The following is a 9,257-nucleotide window of genomic DNA, read 5'->3' as shown; positions in this document are numbered from 1 at the left end:
GATTTCTTTATAGCTGTTACCATTTTCATCCAGTTCAACGTTTGGATTTTTCCAGAACTGAACCCTGTCCTGATGTTTTTGTGGGAATGAGTTCAGCCCAGTGGGTGAATGTGCAGACTAGTCCTCATGCTGCCAAGTCCTCTGCATTGAATAGCCACATAAGCCTCATGCATAGGGGCCTCTTTAATTCTCAAGTTTTCCTTTGAAATATGGTGATAATAATACCTGACTATTATTGTTTTTCTTTTTGTTGAAGGTTGAATGAGATGATGTATACTAAGTGCCTAGTAAGGGCTGGGACTTAATAAAGGTGAACTATTGAGTTATTATGTTTTATAAAAATATATTAAATCAGAAGTTCTAGAGGACAGTTAATTCTTGAACAACATAGGTTTGAACTGCATGGGTCCACTTGCATGTGTTTTTTTTCTCCCCAGTAGTAAACACTCTAGTAGTACATGATCCATGGTTGCTTGAATCAGTCAATGTAGAGAAACTGAAGTAACTTAGCACACATGCACGCATACTCAGAGTTTTGACTGTGTGGAGGGTGGGTACCTCTGCCCCTGCGTTGTTCAAGGGTTGACTGTACTTTCAGTTCAGTTCAGTAAAGTCGCTCAGTCGTGTCCGACTCTCTGCGACCCCATGAATCACAGCACGCCAGGCCTCCCTGTCCATCACCAACTCCTGGAGTAAACTCAAACTCATGTTCATCAAGTCGGTGATGCCATCCAGCCATCTCATTCTCTGTTGTCCTCATCTTCTCCCACCCCCAATCATTCCCAGCATCAGAGTCTTTTCGAGTGAGTCAACTTGTCGCATGAGGTGGCCAAAGTATTGGAGTTTCAGCTTTAGCATCAGTCCTTCCAGTGAATACCCAGGATTGATCTCCTTTAGAATGGACTGGCTGGATCTCCTTGCAGTCCAAGGGATTCTCAAGAGTCTTCTCCAGCACCACAGTTCAAAAGCATCAATTCTTTGGTGCTCAGCTTTCTTCACAGTCCAACTCTCACATCCATACATGACCATGGGAAAAACCATAGCCTTGATTAGAGGGACCTTTGTTGGCAAAGTAATGTCTCTGCTTTTTAATATGCTATCTAGGTTGGTCATAACTTTCCTTCCAAGGAGTAAGCGTCTTTTAATTTCATGGCTGCAATCAGCATCCGCAGTGATTTTGGAGCCCCCCAAAATAAAGCCTGACACTGTTTCCACTGTTTCCCAGCTATTTCCCATGAAGTGATGGGACCAGATGCCATGATCTTAAGTTTTCTGAAAGTTGAGCTTCAAGCCAACTTTTTCACTCTCCTCTTACACTTTCATCAAGAGGCTTTTGAGTTCCTCTTCACTTTCTGCCATAAGGGTGGTGTCATCTGCATATCTGAGGTTATTGATATTTCTCCTGGCAATCCTGAATCCAGCTTGTGCTTCTTCCAGCCCAGCGTTCCTTATGATGTACTCTGCATATAAGTTAAATAAGCAGGGTGACAATATACAACCTTGACATACTCCTTTTCCTATTTGGAACCAGTCTGTTGTTCCATGGCCAGTTCTAACTGTAGCTTCCTGACCTGCATACACGTTTCTCAAGAGGCAGGTCAGGTGGTCTGGGATTCCCATCTCTTTCAAAATTTTCCACAGTTTATTGGGATCCACACAGTCAAAAGCTTTGGCATAGTCAATGAAGCAGAAATAGATGTTTTTCTGGAACTCTCCTGCTTTCTCCATGATCCAGAGAATGTTGGCAATTTGATCTCTGGTGCCTCTACCTTTTCTAAAACCTGCTTGAACATCTGGAATTTCACGGTTCACATATTGCTGAAGCCTGGCTTGGAGAATTTTGAGCATGACTTTACTAGTGTGTGAGATGAGTGCAATTGTGTGGTAGTTTGAGCAATCTTTGGCATTGCCTTTCTTTGGGGTTGGAATGAAGACTGACCTTCTCCAGTCCTGTGGCCACTGCTGAGTTTTCCAAATTTGCTGACATATTGAGTGTAGCACTTTCACAGCATCATCTTTCAGGATTTGAAATAGCTCAACTGGAATTCCATCACCTCCACTAGCTTTGTTCGTAGTGATGCTCTCTAAGGCCCACTTGACTTCACATTCCAAGATGTCTGGCTCCAGGTTAGTGATCACACTATCATGATAGCAGACGTCAATAAGTGTATCAACACTTGAACCCATCAGTTTTCCTTTCTCCTTCCACCCTCCTTTTCTTATTCTACATTCCTTTCAATGTCCATTTTCCTGCCTCCACTTTTGTACTTTTCTTTTGCCTCTTCCCCATTGTTTTAGTTGTATAAACAGCTAATCATAGCTCTCTGTGGGCTACGATGAGAGTATGTAACATCCTTCTGTTTCAGGCACCCTCTAAGCACTTTGTGTGTATTAACTCATTTCATCTTTAGAATAACTCCACAAGAGAGGTGCTTTAATTGTCCCTTTTCTACTTATGAGGAGACTATGTGTGTGCATGTGTGCTCAGATGTATCTGACTCTTTGCGACCCCATGGACTGTAGCCCACCAGATTCTTCTGTCCATGGGGTTTCCCAGGCAAGAATACTGCAGTGGGTTGCTATTTCCTTCTCCAGGGTATCTTCCTGACCCAGGGATCAAACTTGGATCTCCTGTTTCTCCTTCATTGGCAGGCAGATTCTTTACCACTGAACCACTTGATAAGCCCTATGAGCAGACTGAGGCTAGATAAGGTAAATTGTCCCTGGTGGCTCAGTGGTAAAGAATCTGCCTGTAATGCAGGAGACATGAGTTCAATCCCTGGGTTGGGAAGATCCCTTGGAGAAGGAAATGGCAACCCACTCAAGTATTCTTGCCAAGAGAATCCCATAGACAGAGGAGCCTGGAGGTCTACAGTCCATTGAGTTGCAAAAGTTGGACATGACTGAGCAAATAAACAACCATGAATATCTAGCTTAGCAGAGTCAGGATTTGGACCCAACTAGTCGAGGTCCAGAATTTATGCTCTTAACCCTTACTTTCTAGTGCCCTTCTGGAGGAATATTAGAAGTTTGGCAATTGAAATACAGTGACATCTAGACTCATGGAATTTTCCCTATAGTGAGAACAGCAATTTTTCAAAAGTTACAGCAGGTCAAGCACTAGTACCTCCTGTGATTAAAAAACATGATGTTCCATCTCAAACCTTCTCCAATTCAAATAAAATTGAAGTGCCCTGGTTGGCTGAGCTGAAAGGGTCTGCCATTTGCCTATGATGTGTTTTTTTTTTCCTTTTTAATTTCATCCTTCATCAATTCTAAAACTCTCTAATATTGTCTTTGTTCTTCTTGTAGCCATTTTGTGTGTGTGTGTGTATATTAATCTTTTCTTGGCAACTGTATGTTTTTTGACATCTGGACTTTGCTTCTCATCATCATCAGAAAGACAGGCACTTTGGCAATTTGTTTCTATTGAACTGAAAAGCCTTTGGGAAAGGATGTTTGAAAAAAAAACTCATGTTCTGATTCATCGACAGAAGGAGATTAGATAGGAGTTTTGAGTTAATCTTTCCTTTGGGGTTTATGGAACTGCGGCTTAGTAGAAATCCGCATGAATGTGTGAAGGATGAGGCATCATGTCACCTTCAGTCATGAAATACAGATTTTTCTGTATTCAGTAATAGAACCATGATTTTTGTTTCATTTTTATTGCACTATGGCCAAACACGAGTTGCCCTCAGACTACTCAAGGACAATCTTATCATTTGCAGCTTTAGGTGCTGGCTTCTTTAGGACTGGGAATTATATATGTTTGGAATTTGCTGGCTAGAATTTTGAAACAGATGGCCACATGCTTTTTTTTCCTTTAGGAAACTTGCTTGGTTGTTTGTCTTCTAGTTCTCATGGTAACCAAAGAAGGTTGTTAACATTTTTCTTTTCACAAAGCAAAATCAGCAGAGCTGTCAGAATAGGTACAGCTGTTTGATGAAGGATTGACCTAGTGTCAAATTTTCTGGTTTGTGTTACTGGATTCTTTTATACTTGTACCTTGTTTTTAGTGACATATTGTAAGAACAAGAACCCAGGATGAATCCTTTGTTGCATATAGTCTATTTAATAATTTGTTATTGCTATAAAAATTCCTTAAAATATCAAATATTTGGTAATAAAGGCCAGTGTTTATTGCTCACATGAAATGATTTCCATTCAATAGATGGGATCTGCCTGTGACCATCATAGATAACCTTCAAGTGTTATAGGTTTATCATCTCAGCATTTCTGAAAATATATCATGGCATTCCATTTTCAGCCAGTGGATGAGATATGGAAGTAGAAGCACTTAAAAAGGATTTGGCTAAGGTGCCAACTGAAGACTGAATGTGATCTTTTACTAATTGTTTATTCACAGTGTGTTATTCCTTGAAATGAAGTTTCATCTGCCAATGAATGGGTGAGCACAGATCCTAGGAAGAACTACTGATAGTTTTGCCTATGTAAGCATGTCAATTGTAGGATCCTGGGAATCTGCACTTAAACATGTTTAATGACTGGGTTCTAAATGAAAAGAAAAATCAAGAGTTAGGTGGCAAATCTCTGGATCTGTTTATATTGTCTTCCCCTGTCTGTGATTACGTGGTATGTAGCTGATAACCACATGATGTCAGTTCAGTCACTCGGTCATGTCAACTCTTTGCCACCTCATGGACTGCAGCACGCCAGGCATCCCTGTCCATTACCAACTCCTAGAGCTTGCTCAAACTCATGTCCATTGAGTCAGTGATGCCATCCAACCATTGCATCCTCTGTCATCCCCTTCTCCTCCTGCCTTCAATCTTTCCCAGCATCAGGGTCTTTCTAAAGAGTCAGCTCTTTGCATCAGATGGCCAAAGTATTAGAGCTTCAGCTTCAGCATCACTCCTTCCAATGAATATTCAGGACTTATTTCCTTTATGATTGACTGTTTTGATCTCCTTGCAGTCCAAGGGTCTCTCAAGAGTCTTCTCCAACACCGCAGTTCAAAAGCATCAATTCTTTGGTGCTCAGTCTTCTTTATGGTCCAGCTCTCACATCCATATATAACTACTGGAGAAACCATAGCTTTGATTATACAGACCTTTGTTGGCAAAGTATTGTCTCTGCTTTTTAATATGCTTTCTAGCTTGGTCATAGGTTTTCTTCCAAGGAGTAAGTGTTTTTTAATCTCACAGCTGCAGTCACCACCTGCAGTGATTTTAGAGCCCAAGAAAATAAAGTCTGTCACTGTTTTCATTGTTTCCCCATCTATTTGCCATGAAGTGATGGGACCGGATGCCATGACCTTTGTTTTCCAAATGTTGAATTTTAAGCCAGGTTTTTCACTCTCCTTTTTTATCGAGAGGCTCTTTAGGTCCTCTTCACTTTCTGCCATAAGGGTGGTGTCATCTGCATATCTGAGGTTATTGATATTTCTCCCAGCAATCTTATTTAAGTTTTAAAAAAAAATTTTTTTTTAATTTATCTATTTTAATTGGAGGCTAATTACTTTACAATATTGTATTGGTTTTGCCATACACTGACATGAATCCGCCCCGGGTGTACATGTGTTCCCCATCCTGAACCCCCCACCCTCCTCCCCCCGATATCATCCCTCTGGGTCATCCCAGTGCACCAGCCCCGAGCATCCTGTATAATGCATCGAACCTGGAAACGATAATCCCAGCAATCTTAATTCCAGCTTGTGCTTCATCCAGCCTGGCATTTCAAATGATGTATTCTGCATATAAGCTAAATAAGCAGGGTGACAATATGTAGCCTTAACGTATTCCTTTCCCAATTAGGAACCAGTCCATGTTCGGTTCTAACTGTTGCTTCTTAACCAGCATACATATTTCTCAGAAGGCAGATAAGGTAGACTGGTATTCCCATGTATTTAAGAATTTTCCATAGTTTGTTGTGATCCACATAGTCAAAGGCTTTAGCGTAGTCAATGAAGCAGAAGTAGATGCTTTTCTGGAATAAGCAGAGAAACTAGGCACAATTGGGGAATCACAGTTGTTCACAGATGATGAAAATAGTGCTTCAACATAGCTGTTGTTATGGACAGCTTATAACAAAATGATCATTTGCAATAAGAGAATTCCTGTTATATTCAAGCCCATTTTTGGACTGATAGTTGTTCCCAATCATGGAGTATCTACCACACACATGTCATTTGTAACTTTGTTGAAAGAGTTCATCTTTTAACTTGCTTTGTTGGAAGAGTTGTGTTGTAAGTTTGTGAGTGAAATCAACTTGATTGTTGTTTCCAAATCAGATGTATACAGATAAGGCAGGCCAAAATAGCAAGAAAGATATATACCTGTTCGCTATGGTTGTCTGAAGGTGAAGGTGGTGTTGGATGAGCTGTTTCCAAGGTGACTTTGATGAGGCATGGGAAACTTACTTTGTGTGCTTTTCTTGCCTCTGGGGGATATTAGCTAAAGTCTCTTTCAGTTCAGTTCATTTCAGTTCAGTCGCTCAGTCGTGTCTGACTCTTTGCGACCCCATGAACCACTGCACGCCAGGCCTCCCTGTCCATCACCAATTCCCGGAGTTCACTCAAACTCATGTCCATCGAGTCGGTGATGCCATCCAGCCATCTCATTCTCTGTCGTCCCTTCTCCTCCCACCCCCAATCCCTCCTAGCATCAGAGTCTTTTCCTGTGAGTCAACTCATCGCATGAGGTGGCCAAAGTATTGGAGTTTCAGCATTAGCATCAGTCCTTCCAATGAATACCCAGGACTGATCTCCTTTAGAATGGACTGGTTGGATCTCCTTGCAGTCCAAGGGACTCTCAAGAGTCTTCTCCAACACCACAGTTCAAAAGCATCAATTCTTCGGCGATCAGCTTTCTTCACAGTCCAACTCTCACATCCATACATGACCACTGGAAAAACCATAGCCTTGACTAGACGGACCTTTGTTGGCAAAGTAATGTCTCTGCTTTTTAATATGCTATCTCGGTTGGTCATAAGTTTCCTTCCAAGGAGTAAGAGTCTTTTGATTTCATGGCTTCAATCAGAAAAGTCTCTTTAGGGATATGATATTCTATAATCTCGTTCCACAGAGAAAAGATCTGTGATAATGCTGTAGAACTGTCAAAATTTTTGGACTCACCTAGCGATCATGGTGATTGCATAGGTTGTATATATTGATAGACGTTGTTATTATTTTATGTCATCTTGGGAGTTTGCTCAATCCTGGCAGATACTTTCAAGATAGAGATAGCTCTATCAATGATCATAAGCTTAAGCTTTGGAGTCAGACAGACTTTCAATTTCTGATTCTGCCACTTCATAGGTGAGTGATTTGGGGCAAGTATCTCTCTAAGATTAAAGTTTTCATGTGTAAAAAGGGACAGAAATTATACTTGTTTCAGAAAGTTTTTGTGAGAATTTGGGATATAATCCAAGTCAAGTGCTTAGTACATTACCTGGTTAATAGCAAGTACTCGATAAATGTTGGCTAAAGCTACTATGATAAAGGTGGTTAGAATTCAGCTCATTTGTTTTTTTCACCTTTCAGTATAGAAGATGTTGCTGGTGTTCAGGAAAAATTTATTCAGATGCTTGTTAAATATGGTAAGCAAGACTTTTTTCAAAAAGGGAAAGGAGACTGAGCTCAAATCTCAATAGAATGAAGACAAATGGGGGTTTATAACCAAGGAGCAGGATTGGGAGTTAGTGGATAGAAAATTACTAAAAGCAAACATCAAGGCTGGGTGGATTTTTGCTAGTCCAATTCAACAGGAATCTTGTTGAAGGCAGGCCAGGCTGATAAGTTGTGAAGAGTAGGGGATAGGGAACTTGACCAAGTATCAAGGGTTGGGAGGATTTTCACTAAACTGACCCTGAAGGCTTTTTTTTTTTTTGCTCAAATTGAACTTAGTGGGCCAGGGACAGAGCCCAAGTTCAAGGTCTAGTCAAGAAGAGGTCTCCAAGGAGCCGTATTCAAGTTTGATCAGGAGAAAGCTTTGTCACTGTTATCAGGGACATACATACTATCCAGCACATAAATACCAACAACCATTTGTTGACAGCCTTATGAGTATCAGGCACTCCATAAATGGTGATTGTTTCATTTAATCTTTATGACAACCCTACAAAATAGATACTATTAGTCTCATTTTACACAGAAATAAGTTGAAGTTTAGACAAAGCTGAATTCTAAATCCAAAGTTTCTGACCCCACCAACCAGCACTTGTGGGCACTATTCCGTGTTGGGCATGTGTAGCTGGGCACAGGAAGATCTAATCCAATACTTAGCAAATATTTACAGTGAATGAATGAATATCTGTGTGAATAGCAAGCTGCAGTTGTTTCCAACAGCTTCAGAGGAATGAGAAATGCTGTAGAAATTAATTTGTGATACCAAAGTCAAGGCATATACTCAAACTTTATTACCTTAAGTGCTACAATGGCAGGAACCATCGGGTTGTATGGAGACATCTCCTTGAATAAAAATGATGAGAATGTGGTGAGAGATATGAATCTGGATGCAAGTGTGTGTGTGTGTGTACAAGCATTTTTAAAAAATGGATATGGTTTTGGGTTGGTCAAAAAAGTTCATTAAGCTGTTACAGAAAAAGCTGAATGAACTTTTTGATCAACACAATACATGTAAGGAAATCTATCACTGAGAAAACATCCTGGGTGTATTCTCTTTTGTGGTACTCTGTGGATAAATATTTATACTTTAGCAGACATTATGTTCTTTTTTATAGAATTCTTTGATCCCCCATAGAAGTATCATTTTAGGAAATGTGATCTGATACTACATTTTATGTGTAGCAATGAAACTTAAGTAATTTTTTAAAACATAGTATACAATTTTGGGTCTTCCCTGGGAGCTTAACTGGTAAAGAATCCCTCTGGAATGCAGGGAACACTGGATTCCTGGGTCAGTAAGATTCCCTGGAGAAGGGATAGGCTACCCACTCCAGAATTCTTGGGCTTCCCTACTGGCTTAGATGGTAAAGAATCCACCTGCAATGAGGGAGATGCAGGATCGATTCCTGGGTTGGGAAGATCCTTTGGAGGAGGGCATGGCAACCCACTCCAGTATTCTTGCCTACAGAATCCCCATGGACAGAGGAGCCTGGTAGGCTATAGTCCATGGGGTCGCAAAGAGTCAGACATGATTGAGCAACTAAGCATACAATTTCTAAGACAGTATCTTTTAAACGTTTCTTCCAGAGTTAGGGTCAAATCTCTAAAATTGAGATTTAGTTTAATTTTAAATTTGACTTTAAGACAATACTTTTGCAAGTAAATAGTTGCA

Source organism: Moschus berezovskii, chromosome 11 (assembly GCF_049115385.1).
Source record: "Moschus berezovskii isolate FMDL1 chromosome 11, NW_MosBer_1.0, whole genome shotgun sequence".
NCBI classification, from domain to species: Eukaryota; Metazoa; Chordata; class Mammalia; order Artiodactyla; family Moschidae; genus Moschus; species Moschus berezovskii.
The sequence above is the reverse complement of the archived record's forward strand: the minus strand, read 5'-3'. Positions refer to the sequence as shown.